This window comes from Paramormyrops kingsleyae, chromosome 20, assembly GCF_048594095.1.
Source record: "Paramormyrops kingsleyae isolate MSU_618 chromosome 20, PKINGS_0.4, whole genome shotgun sequence".
Taxonomy (NCBI): Eukaryota; Metazoa; Chordata; class Actinopteri; order Osteoglossiformes; family Mormyridae; genus Paramormyrops; species Paramormyrops kingsleyae.
The window spans coordinates 19,732,568-19,746,314 of record NC_132816.1 but is presented as its reverse complement, the minus strand read 5'-3'; the positions used below and the strand labels follow the sequence as shown (position 1 = coordinate 19,746,314).

At 47.3% G+C, this 13,747-nt stretch overlaps 1 long non-coding RNA gene across 3 annotated transcripts in view; it reads left to right on the top strand.

Annotated features, from left to right (window-relative positions):
• LOC111848407 (uncharacterized) overlaps positions 1 to 7,075 on the top strand; it is a 10,146-nt gene extending 3,071 nt beyond the window's left edge. Inside the window, exons 2-3 of one of the 3 annotated variants that reach the window (XR_002839300.2) lie at positions 65 to 178; positions 860 to 7,075. This is a non-coding gene — a long non-coding RNA (uncharacterized lncRNA). Of the gene's footprint in view, positions 1 to 64 lie in introns of all 3 variants that reach the window. The other 2 variants (XR_011984386.1, XR_002839299.2) reach the window with 2 other exon arrangements.
• Positions 7,076 to 13,747: the final 6,672 nt, after the last annotated feature.

Sequence of the window (13,747 nt, the reverse complement as noted above, 5' to 3'; positions counted from 1 at the left end):
ATCACGCGCCTTTTTGTCTTTATCTGCTAACAGCCCCGATTTCTCCTCACTTTCCCCGGATCAGGAGAGCCTGCCCCGGCCTGCCAGCCACACAAAACGGCATTTATCTGAGGGTCATTGTCATGCTGCTGGAAGCAGCTCCCGTGCCGCTGCTGACGGATGTCGTACTTCAGACATGGTAAATTCCTTTCCGAATCCATTTTAATGCAAACCTGTGTTATGGGTGTTTTCCTATAAAAATCACTCGGACTGACTTGGGGCAAGAGTTGGTTCCTAACTATGTGGATAAAAAAAAACAAAGGTACTATGTAAACTAACTTTTTGGAAATTTGACTAAAAATACTAAACAACAACAACAAAAAAAAAAGTAGAAAACTTTGGTCATAGACTATGGTAAACATGAAAAACTGGTCCTCATGTCACATGACGTTAGGTAGGTAGATGGTGCGGTGCTATTACTGAATTTAACAAGGACTCCCCAGATTCACAGCGTTTACAAGCCAGCCACATTTTCATTAAACGCGGAGAGTCAGAGTGTTTAACATTAACCAATAAATTGTACATGTAGCGGCGAGCAGTCATGCAGACGTTTACAATATAAATAAAACGTAGTGTTTATCACGGGCAATGGCGGCAAATTGCGCCGTATCGCCTCCTAAATGTTTCCGTCAGCTGATCACGTCATAGCACCATGTCGAGGACGGCCCGTGGTCCCGGGGCTGACGTGTCTGCAGCGTCAGAGGTGAGGGTCCATGTTAGTGTTCTGGTAGGCGGGTTGCCGATGCACGCCACTGCAAGGTCCCAGAGAAAAAATCCGGAAAGTAGGTGAGTGACCGTTAATCCCTTTGTTTGGAAACAGCGGAAGTTTCCCCTGACCCACAGCCTCTCCTGCTCCATCTGAACTTCTGGGCTGCCATGGCCAACTCCGCACATGGGAGCGCTGGTCTGTCACGCCAGCCATTATGAGGGAAGCCCGCCAGCCAGCATACCCTTATCCTGGTTGGTATTTAGTAGAATATTGCACTGCATTGTGCTAATGTTAAAATACCATATTAATCACATTAACCTTCCACAGGACCCAGTTAAATCACATGATGCAGTCTAGGTATTTAGTGATTAAATAAATGAATTATTAGTTTCAGCTCCAGCAAAGAATAGCTGTTGCAGGAATGAGCAAACTCCTTAACCGACATTGTCCCATGCAGTGTACAGCACAATGTCCAGCTGAATGGACAGGTAACACTGTGACTATTCGATAACCGTGATGAAAACAGAGATCCTCCTTTCACTGATTAACGCATTTTTTTTTTCCACGCACTGAGGCGTTGAAGGAAACATTGACAGAATGGCAGAACCTTTGACCCGCACTTCCCAAAGCACTACAGAGAAGCAAACGCAAGATTAGGAAGGATGACCGCAGCAAACAGGGCCCACCCAGGCTGTGCAGGGACCAGTGTTATGCAAGAAGGTGGAGACAAAGAAAGGCAGTTACATAGGGTGGCTTCAGGGCTTCTCTTTGGGGAATAAAACACATAATGTTAGGAATCGGACATCATTTTATGCAAACAGCCATTTTCAATTCTGGGAAACTCACACAGAAGAAAGCAAAATATGGTGAAATGCATGGCTATGGAAAAAATAACTTAATCTTTTCTTTTATTTTTTTATCCAGGGCAGATGAGACATACAGTTCAAGTAATGAATAATGTGGGGGGTGGGTCACATGGAGCCTATTCTAGGCAGCACAAGGCTAGGGTACAGCCTGGATGAGATGCCAAAATTAAAGATGCAAGATCTTTATTGACCACGTGGAACAGACGCATTGCAATCCTTGTATGTCCAGCCATACTTGGCTAGAAAGAGACTAAACACAGTGTCAAACATTACAGGCAGTAAAACTAGACAATGACATAAAGACGTGCAGGTGCCATGAATGCGGACACTGCCTTGTGTTTGCTGGTACAGAGACACTGCAGAGACATCCAGTAGGTCTGGAGCTGGAATCAGAGAAGGCATTTTGTGGCACAGATGTTCTCAGGCTGGCTATGCCTGAAAGCCCGAGGCTGCTGTCGCTGCACAGCTTCAACTGACGTGTTTACAGAAGTGCTGTTACTTTACAGGAGAGCAGGGAGGATCGAGCGGGCAGTCAGCATGGGCGTGTGCAGTGTGGGAAGAGTTTGCCTTTTGGCAGACCTTGGTGGATTTCCCCGCACGCTGCCAGCCTTCGACGGCCCACTAGCCAGTCTCATGCCAGCTAAACTGGCACAGTTACTCGCACGGTTACTGCGCCTGATGTCGTTATTCTCCACCTATGGCTAACCTCCTCATACCCATGGCCGCTAATCTAGGGCTCTTTTTCAGAGTTTCCACCAACATCTTTCCAGTTTTTTTTTCTTTTTTTGATTTCATCCTACAGAATGGAATTTAAGAAGCAAGGAGCAGCCCATTGGATACCATTATTGCTGAGATCAGTACTTAGACTCCTTTTGTTTACGAAAGGGTCAACTTGGCACCCGTCTTCCAAGTGGGAAATGTGTCCATCTCTCATTTTTGGGTACAGATGGGAGCGTGACTGAGTCCCCAGGAAGAACGTAAAAATGAAAGGGTGTCCAAACATGGTATGCAAAGGACCTTGACCTTGATATGGTAAACGGCTCCATGCCACTGATTTCACACTGATTTCCAGCTGTGTTCAGGTCTCATTCAATATCTTGCTCTCAGGCCTGGTTCCTGATAGGCCGGCTCTCCCGATGCCCCCTTTTTTGATCAGATAAAGCAGTGTTTCCCAAACCGGTCCTCAGGTATCCACAGACGGTCCACGTTTTTGGTCCCTAGTACCTCCTAGTTCCCTACCAGACAATCCCCAGGAGCTGGGAGGGAGCAAAAACATGGACTGTGTGCGTGTCCTCCAAGGACTGGGATGGGAAACACAGAGATAAAAGGTTCCATTCTTCACTTCACAAATGCCTTTCGGAGAAAAAAAAAGAAAGGTTGTGGTTACGACGCCATCAAAACAGAGATAAGGGCGTAGCGAGGGGGCTGAAAGGGGAAGACTGAAGGAAGCCCAACTGTGCCTCAAGGACGGCTCTGTTTGCAACAGTGTATCACTCTAAGCGAACACAGACTCATAATGTAACTGTGAACTGTTTGATCCAGCATTGACAGAATCACAATGCACAATTGCCAAGTACAAAACAGGAATTTGTTTTGGTGCAGGTGGCGGAATGACATATACAATTTAAACATAGACATGAATACACAAAACAATAAACAGAATGAAAATAAAACAGAGAAGAAATAAAGATGTCTCATCAATAAACAAACATGTAGATGTATAAATAAAGGTAAGACATCCAGATGTAGGGAACAAACTTTTAAAGTCAATAATTGTGTAAAATACAGTGGGTGATTGGCCTGCAGGTCTTTGTTTTTAGATATTCTGTTCTGTGAGCACTTGGGGAAGACTGAAGATGAATGTGTTTTTGTTACTTTTACCTAGTAAAATACCCATCCACCCATTTTCCATACCATTTACACACCAATAAAATGCTGTATTTATTTTGCACCTCTGAGATTTACTGTTTTCCTCCCCCCCCTCCACACATCCACTGTGTTTATACGTACTCATGCAGCGTACAGAGTTGGTGAAGTCGGTCGAAACTTCTCACCTTCCAATACATTACATTACATTACGTACATTACAATATACATGCTGCAGCCGTGTATCGTTTATCGCTGGGCAAGGATGCGGGGGAGTTGGGCGAGGGGATGGCTCATTTACAGAATTACACTAAATATTTTCAAGGCACTACATTTTTTATGACAACAAACTGATTTTAAGTATCATTTTAAGTACCATTTATACTGTGGAAACTTAAATGTCAGTGCATCTGAGATTTGTTACAGTGGCGGTTAGGAACAAGCTATGGCTTTGACGGTTTTCCTATTATCTGTGCATAATCCACAAGTCCGTGAAGTTTTTGCACAAGATATGCCCGTCCAGGGCCATCGAAAACCTTGGACACCCCTACTTTACACAAGAGTCTGTATTTAATCTTCATGTTCCTAGTAAAGCAGCACAAAGATCAGCTTTTGAGTCCCCCCCAGCTTCTGTGCCTTTTTGTGCTGGGGGGCTTGTTCCATCTTTGACTGACACCCCAGCCATGAGTCCTTTGAGGCTCCAGTTCAAAGAGCAGGGGGACTAAACGATTTGCCAGCCCAAATAGCACCTGTGCTGCACAGCCAGACCTGTTGAGCCATGTCCCCCCCCCCCCCAAAAAAAAATAACATCATACCTGAGGGTGAGTGACTTTTCAAGAGTGTGGCAGCATCTGTGTATGACTTTACACATAGATGTGGGGGGGTGATTATGTTGTTTTTTCAGAAAGCCTTTAGTGAGGGCTATTCTATGGCACTCGGAACATTTTGGAAATTCACCTTGTGAAGGGGGGTGTAGGTGCTTGGCAAGAGCACACCTGTGTCCCCTACCCCAAATCCCACCTAAGGGACTTAACTCCTTGGTGTCCAGGAGGAGGTACCGTTGGTACTGATTCTGTGGCAAGTACTGATCACAAATTGACACACAGAGTTCGGGAAATTGATTGTTACGCAAAATGACAGCCAGGTTTACACCATAAAATGACCCACACACATTCCCTTACATCTCTCAGCATGCCTGCCATTAAAGCATAAAATTTTAAAATACACAATACACATGCAAATATTCATCATACTCAAGCTATGCAATAAAATTAGTTTTTGATTATATAATTTTACAGTCTGCCTTGTGCCCGTAGCCTCTGGGATGAGCTCTGGACCCTGCGACCCTGAATAGATGGATGGATGAATTTTACAGTCTGTTCAGGTATAGACTGCAAAACACCTAGACTGTAAGTGATGTGTTATATGTACCCACCTATTGGCCTGTTCTTTGTATTTTGCTGATTTTTGGGTGATAGGTGGTGGTCTGCATCTTATTTAGCTTCGGTTCGTATGTCTTTTGTGGGTTTTTTTTTCCTGCACCCCAAAGACACAAGCTGCGCTCCGTCTGAACTCGGAAGTCAGAGTTTCTGAGTTCCTGGTTGGAAATTTCAACTGGAACGCCCTCCTGAAGTCGGAAAGTCAGAGGAACCTCTGTAACCCGACCTTAGAATTCAACATGGCTGCACCATTTATCAACAGGAGTTAAAACTGTAGTTTTATACTGTCTATTACCACTTATGTCTTATCTGCGTTTCAGTTAAATCGGTCATGCACACCGTACTGGCCAACCGCACTCTCTGTACGCGTTGCTACAGTGTTTGCCTACACAAAATACCGCCTAATATGTTGTTATCAACTGACATTGCTAACAATGGCTAACAATTAACTGAGCCAGAACTGGGGCCCGTTTCAGAAAGCAGGATTTCTTGCTTAGCCGGATAACTACTGAGAATTGGATGACAGCATTTTTAAAAATGCCTTGAATTTGTGAAATTTGACAGTAGTTGTAGCAGTAGATCCTTTCTGCCACGTGGATGAAGGACATTAACATGGGCGGTGACATAAACAGTTCAGATATTCGCTGACTCTTCTACACAGAGCACCTTTCAATTTTTTTTCTCTATTTAACCAACAGGAAATGTTTGTGGAATATTTCATGTACAATCAGTTCCTTAAAAGATCTCCAGGGCCGTGGACCATCAAGCTTCAGTTGATGTCTATGACTCTAACGGTGACACTACAGCCTGAAGTCAAAACAAAACGGAAACGCAGCCCCCCCCCCATATTGCTCTGAGGTGTTGTGTGGCAGAGTCGGCCGTCTGGGAGGTCTTTACGGGTCACCTTTTGGCAGTACGCACTCATCACCCTACCCTCAGCAACGGAGACCATTAGCAGTGTCAGAGCACTATAAACAGCACGATTTATGTCGGCCCGGGTACATCTTTTTGTGGCGATTCAGCTCGATTTTCCAGTTTCAGATAAACAGTGTGCGGCGGGACGGATTCACAGGGAACTTTCCAGAAGCTTTCTTATGACAAATGATGCTGTCCCGCGGTGGAGTTTGGCGTTACTAATGGCGCTGCGGCCTGCGGAAGTTCACACACTCACATGCTCGCCTGGGTGGGTGCATATGAACGAGTGTCAGACTAATGTTAAAAGATTCTTTTTGTAGCTAGACAAGTATCCTAGTTCCCATAATATCAGAGGTTTCCAGCATCCAGTTACTGTACTGGTTCATTGACCTGGTTCCTCCCATGGGGGGGGGGATAATAGCACCTGAGAACAGATACCCCCTCCCCTCATAAGATCACCTGTCACATTCATAGTGTATTTAAATACATTTCTGTAGCTAAAGAGCAGCTGTGGTTTCCATGGCGATGTTCCAGGCACCTCAGCCAATCAGCTGCTCTGAGGCGCTGGCTGTTCCAGTCTCCTTTCCTCTGTATTTACCAGAAACCACCAATCAGCACTGGCGTCTAAGTCCTGGCCAGCAGTCAAGTTTTTTTTTTCCATGTGGGACCTCTAAACATTCTGAACATCTGCAACATTACAAAAACTCATAGTAGCCATTTGTGGCTCCCTCCACATTGTCCTCCCTCTGGGGGCAGCCAGTCATCCTGGTTTAATTCAGACGAGAGCTGAGGGTCCAGCCTCAGAGGGTACCTTTCGGGAAGGATCAGGGAGGGGTCAAGAGTGGGTCAGGGAGAGGTGAGGTTAGGGTCTACAGAAGTTCAGGAGAAGGTCAAGCTGGGAATCTCCCACCAAGCGTCAATGAACAAGGGTGGAGCTGGCAGCAACTACTGGCCGCCATTTTAACACAGCTGTAACCCCCCCCCAGGATGAGACTAAGCAGATGCAGTGAAGTGGAAATGCTGCCACGGAAGTTCAGGATTTGTGTCATCTCAGAATGAAGGAGGAGCCCCAGATAATCTCCTGTAAGCTGAGTCTCCCCTGATGCCTTCATGTCACTGAGGTCCAGGAGCTCAGATGAAAAGCTCCAGTTTCTAATGGGATGAGGGAAGCCTGTCATTTGTTCAGGAAAGAGGCAATATACTGTACATAAGTGTAAGGACATTAAAATAAGTGAAGTAAATTTAAAGTGTAAAGTGTTTCACTGTGAAAGCCTTTTAGACATACCCACATCACTGTGGAAGCCTATTCAACATCCTCCACATCACTGTGAAGGCCGCTTCGATACCCTCCACATCACCACGAAGACCTCTCAATTTGCTCCCATATCACTGTGAAGGCCGCCTCAATACCCTCCACATCACTGCAAAGGCCTTTCAATGCTTTACACATCACTGCGAAGGCCTTCTCAATACACTCTCACATCACTGTGAAGGCCTTCTCAATTTCCACCATACCACTGTGAAAGTGTTCTTAATACCCTCAAATATCACTGTGATGGTCTTGTAGACATTCTGCAGGTCACTGTCAGAATGATCTAGACACACACCATGTCACTGTGAATGTGATCCTGTGATGGCCTCCCACCTGTGGCCTTCACAGTACACAGGCTGACACTGTGCTCCTGATGTGCACCACGGACCCATGAAGGCAGGCTCACACGGCGGGAATCTGGGGCACTTCTGACAGCTCCCGAACTCCTCCACCCAGCCGTTGCACACAAAAGGGTAAAAAGAGGCAATTCAACCAAAACTGGGGATCATCTCTCTGCCAAGTTCACTGCGTCTTTGTTTAAGGGACATTCCTTAGAGTCGAGGTTGCCCTGCCAGAACGGCCAGCCTGGAACACATGAAGCTGGAAAATAATCCAGTAAAATCCAGCTGTTTGCTGATGGACCACGAGCAAACGGCACATCAACGGCGTCTGTCCAACCGGGCTGGACAGTGTCAGATGCCATGGGCTGCAGCTGCTTTAGCGGCTACTGATCTAGCCCCTCTGCCTGAACGGCCGCTCGTCCAAGTGCCAGGAAGCTCTAATTTTAACATCACCTTGCACTGTTTAGTTTTAAAAAGCTCTTATAAACATGTAAACCATTCAGTAGCTTATTTAAGCCTCTTTTGCTAATCTTCTAATCGACTGCATTGAGCCAAACAGGAGAGGATCTGGCTGTATTGTCAGAACAGGATTCCAGCTGGCTGCAGCGTCTGAGATTAACCCCCAGAAGGCTCTCGCCCCCCCACCCCCACAGAGATAAGCGTGACCGGACGGCGGAGTGGCATCGAGCGTGCTCTCTCACTGACTATTTATACAAGGATGGCTCTGGAAGACTACAAGCCCAGGGCATGCAAACGCGCACACATACTCGCAGACACGCACTCACACACACAAAACTCTAATCCCAACATGACATCCGTAACCCTAACCCAGCCCTAACCCTAACCATAAGTAACCAAACAAAATACAAGACTTTTGGCATTTTTCATTTTTTGATTCAGATCTTTGTGGGGACAACTTCAAAATAACAGGTTTTTATTACACTGTGGGGGACATTTGGTCCCCACAACATAATATAAACCTAATCCACCCCCCCCCCCCACACACACACACACACACACGAGGGACCTCGCAGGCCAGAGCTACACCCAGTGCAGTGCGTCAGGTTTATAAACACAAGGTGCCACAATGTCTCCGCCGGCAGGGGCTTACTGGTACAACCCTCACCTACACCCCCCCCCCCCCCCCCACCAAACACAAACGCAAGACATCCGATCCAGTGTCGGGTCTCCCGTGAAAGTGTGCCTCCAATTCAGAGCATAAACAAACCCAGTGAACGGAATTAACGACAGACCATTAAAGTGCCTGGAGAAGCCACCAGGAGAGAACAGGGGCAGTGGCCAGTAGGGCGGCTCCCAAACACCTCGTAAGCATTTACGGGCTTCAGCTCGCCTCCTCGCTTTACGTGAGGCCACACGCAATCCGCGTAGCTTTTACTGCCGCAGAATTCCTCAAATCAGCAGTGTGGACTCCATCTGAGCCCTGGGGATTTCACTCTCAGTCCAAGTTCAGCCTCTCCTACCAGGGAACGAGCGACATCATCTCACGACGCACCTACGTCAGACGCGTAAACAAAGGAACATGGGCTGGGTGCCGTGAAGGGTAACGGGGACACGACCCCATTGATTCTTATCCAGCCCCCCCATCCACTCGGAAGGGTTTATTTAAAAACATGTTATATTCCTGGAGGCATGTGTGTGTGTGTGTGCAGGGTGAGGAGACCCTAAAAGGAAAGTTCTGGACTGCTGTGGGGGGGGGGGGGGGGAGGGCGAGTATCAGACCTTGGAGAGGGGCAGTGGGAGAAGGTTTGAGTCATCAAGCAGGAAGCAAAAGCAACAGTGAGGTAATGAAGGTGAATTTGAGGAGACATTTCAGATAAATGTGTTGGCTGGGGCTCCTCGACCAACCCCAACCCCCCCCCACACGGCTAACAGACAATCATCCCAGGGGATTATGGGTATTGCTTTCTGCTCAGTGACACCATTTCTAACAACCAAAATTAGTCCATACTATAACGTCACTTTATTTTTGTAATTTACGAACATTCTTATCTTTGTGCATTTGAAAACTGTTACTCCAGTAGTTGATTATTACAAATCGTTAAACACCAAATAAGATGATTGTATGTCTGGCTGCCTTGATCAGCACAGGTTATGGGCACATCCTGGGGGCAGCTTCACTGGGGGCAGCTTCACTGGGGGCCCCCAGTGTCTGAGGCTCTCCTGCTTTCTATACACTGGTCCCGCTCACCCAACTAAGACCAGAGTGGTAATTTGGAGAACTACAGCAGATAAGCCAGGTGGCAAACTTCCATTTGTGACAGGCTCACCCTTCCTGGAGCTCCAGGAGTCTCACCTCTTACACATCTCAGGTGTGGGAAGATCTCAAAATTCTTTAAATGTTCTATAGACCCAGAGCACTCCAGGACCACCTGGGGACCTTCCTGGGGTTACTGAAGGAAAAAAGATCTCCAAAATCTCCTTTCTGGTCAAATAAATCCATGATGTCAGTCTGTTTACCTGGAATGTGTTTAATGCTTCAGAATACGCCAAGGACCTTCAACTCAACAGTCTATCATATGCTTCACATTGTTTTGAAATTCCCAGTTTTCTTTTATTGCTGCACTTTTAAAGAATGAATGTCAGACCTTCAGACATTTATGTACTATAAACGGGAATGTTTTAATGACAAATACTGAAGAATTGAGCCAGCTTTGTGGGTTGGGGGAGCAGCTTGTAGTAACGAGGGCGGGGTGGGGGGGTAGAAATCTTCTGGGTGTAACGAAATGAGACTCAGGTAAAGTATGTGTTCCTGTTTGGGCAGATAGCTGTGGGGAAGCTGGCTGAAGGCATCAGTGATGAGGACACATGACGTGTCAGACAAAGCGGAATAAAACGACAGCCTTTTGTGGTGTGACTCACACACTTAACCGTGTTCCGAGGGCAACCAGGAACCCATCTGGGCTAGCATTTCTGAGCTGGGAACCACAAACTCCAGCCTCTGTGAATCTGTACGGGGAGCTCTGTGAAATCTCAGCAGAGTTGAGGATTAGGTACAAGCCCCATCTGAGAAGATCTGGGTTCATAATGGTTACATGTACAGTACCAGTCAAAAGTCTGGACACACCTGCTTTTAATGTATTTATCACTATTTTAGATTATAGTAAAATGGTTTGAGGCAATGATGTAATACATATCAAATACTGCAATGACCAAGAGAAGTCTCAAAATTTTTTCAAATTTTGGATTTTTCAAAACAGCCCCCTTTTGCTCCAACGACAGCATTGTAGACTCCTGGCATTCTTTCAACCAACTTCCAAATGTGGGCACCTGAGATGCTTCTCCAACAGTCCTGAAGGAGCTTTCACAAGTTCTGGGCACAAGTTGACTACCTTGCTCTTACTCTTCCCAAACTCTATAGAGTTTAGGTCGGGGGGGATTGTGGGGGCCGGGTCATCTGTCACAGCACTCCATCTCTCTCCTTATTCATAAGATAATACAGTACTTATATAACCTTGAGATGTGCTTGGGTTCGTTATCTTGTTGAAAAACCAACGATTTTCAGTAGGAGTTGGCAGACTTTTGACCGGTCCTGTGCATCCTTTGTGATCCTGTGCATCCTTTCACATGATCACAGAAGCTCCTAGAGCCAACCAACATCTGCCATAACGACCAATAGGATGCACTGGTGGTTAATGTGCAGAGGGGTCCACAGCTGCTCACTTAAGCCAATTTCCAGCAGTATAAACCGGTAAGTGCGCAGTTAAGAGACGTACGTATAAGCCTGGTTCATATAAGCAAACAAGCACAGCAAGCACAACCTGCTGCAGTCCCACCAACTCACTCCACCTGGCTGTCAGCATCAAGGTGTTATATCTGAAAAACCGGTGGCAAGTAACTGACAGGGCACTAGAGCAGGTGCAATATTTGGCGACTGTCCAGCCCCCCGGGGGGGAGGGGGGGGAGCGGGAGGCGGGGTCAGATGCCATCGCCAAGATGCTTTCCAGGTCAGTCACAGACGAATGCAGTGGTGCTGGTTCCCCCCCCCCCCCCAAACAGTGAGCACTCCAGGGCACCTGACACACAAAAAACATGCCAGATGCCTTCTGTACGGCTCGGGAAAGGAATGGAACAAGTACGCCCCCTGGTGAAATTGATGGGAAATTCAACCTTTGACGTCACACAGGAGAGCAGAGAACCAAGTGTTTCATTTCTGAATACATCCTATTCTACAGAGTTTGAGGCCATTTATATCTCCTGACATACTACAGCTTAAACATCTGAGTATTGGCTCATGGCTTGAAGGTAACGAGCCAATCAGGTGGGGGAGTCAGGGTGGGAGAGCCGCTGTACACGTATCACTTCCGACTGTCGAAAGTGGCTGTGGTGGAGGCCAGCTGACAGCCAGGAATGTATAAAGAAGCGGGTGGAGACGTTTCTGCCAGGGACTCCAGTGAGTTGGAGAATGTCCTGTAGAATTTCGGCAGGATGGTGGCCATGGCGACCAATGGCCTAAGAGCCACATGGGGGGGGGGGGATTGCATGTCTGTGGAAACTGAGAGGACAGGGCCCCCGTATTCATGGATAGCTAGGGGGGCACAGCTGCAGTAAAACACCCCCTGTGCCCTCTTTTCAACCCCCCCCCACCATATGGTCCAAAGCCCCTGAGACGCGCTGCGCACCTGCATCTGGTCCTTGGCCACAGGGGCGGCGACACCCCAGAGACCGCGGGCAAGGCCGCGTGTGTCGACGTGACAAGGGAGGAAGGGAAGCTTCAAAAACACAGCTGGCCCATCAAGTCCAGCCAAAACACGTCGGATTTTGGAAGCAAAAACGAGGCACTTTAAAGAGAAAGCTCCGGAAAACCCGGTGTCCTCGGAATCAGCTACCAGGGGACCGCTTTGGGATTTTCACGTGGACAGATGAAACCCGCCGCTGGCGGAAACGGCGAGCTCTCCAAGAGTTGTGAGGTGCGGCGGACCGGACACTGGCCCGGCGATGAGATACACACCTGGGAGCTCTCTCTTCCCTGGGGGACCCCAATTATTTGGCCCCCAGTCTACCTCCCACCCACCGCCTGCTATTAAACAGGTGGCAGGGCTCAGCTTTGGGAGGGGCTCATCCTTAACAGGAGACGGACATGTCACACCGTCATTAACCCCCCGTCCCCCTTCAGGGATTCCTGCACCTGTGCCTGAGGTTGCCAGGCAACACCAGAGTCCCAGAGGGCCGAGCGGCGTACAGTAACATGGGGCGACGGATTTCCCAGAATTCCCAGAACCACTAGCACGAACTGGTCGGGTCACAAGACCACTAAAGACAATTTGTTAAATGTTACAAACATGCAGATTAACATTTCCATTGCATTGTTTTTTGGCTAACATCGTTACTATTATCAATTCGGAAGACATTTCTAATGCAATTATCAGCAGAACGTAATTTATCACTAAGCGAGAGACACTGCGAGAATCATCTGTAAGAAAATCCTAAGTAACTAAACTGTCTGTGAATTCTTCCGCTAGCAGGAAGGGATTTGCTGAAGTCAGCCCTCAGGAGATTGTCTGTAAGCAGAATCCTGACAATACACACATCAGTCATGTACGACGGCCAAAGGCTGAAGGAAGCCTGATGTCCTTCATGTTCCCGTTGTTGAGCAACATGGTGACACCATCCAGCCAACTCCTGCAGCCAAGGGGGGGGTCAGGCCCGGTATAATGACATGAGGACACTTTAAAGAATCAAACCAGAGAGGGAATTTTCCCCAAAACAAGCTGGTGAGGCTACAGAACTTGCCGCTTCTAAATATCATAGCAGACAGTTCTGGGATCTCTGTGTGCGTGAGAAGCCAAATTTAATGTGTTAAGAAGATGAACTTCTTGCAGCAGACTGCTGTAAGTCATTTGACACTCCTATGCAGGAGAGCGGTGAATCAGAAGAGCATTGCTGACATCTAGTGTGTGGATAATGCAACTGCATGAATCAGCAGGAGAGGGATTAAAAAAAACAAAATAAGGAAGCTTAAATCGCCCTCAGGTGGCAGTTAATTTGGGGCAAGAAGCATCCATTTTGATGAACGGAGCCTCCCAGCTGGAGTCCAGTCACACAGCGTACTGAAACTCCAGATGTGAGGAAGACCGATGAGAGAAAAGCAGAGAGAACCTACAAGCCTGCAAGAAACGTGGGAGCCAAAACACCGAGTAAGACATGGTGCATTCTCGGAATTTTACCCCATCAGACTATGAAAGACCAAAGAACCTACCAAGTCTTTGCTCACCGTTTGTGCACTGCAGAAGCTCAGCTGT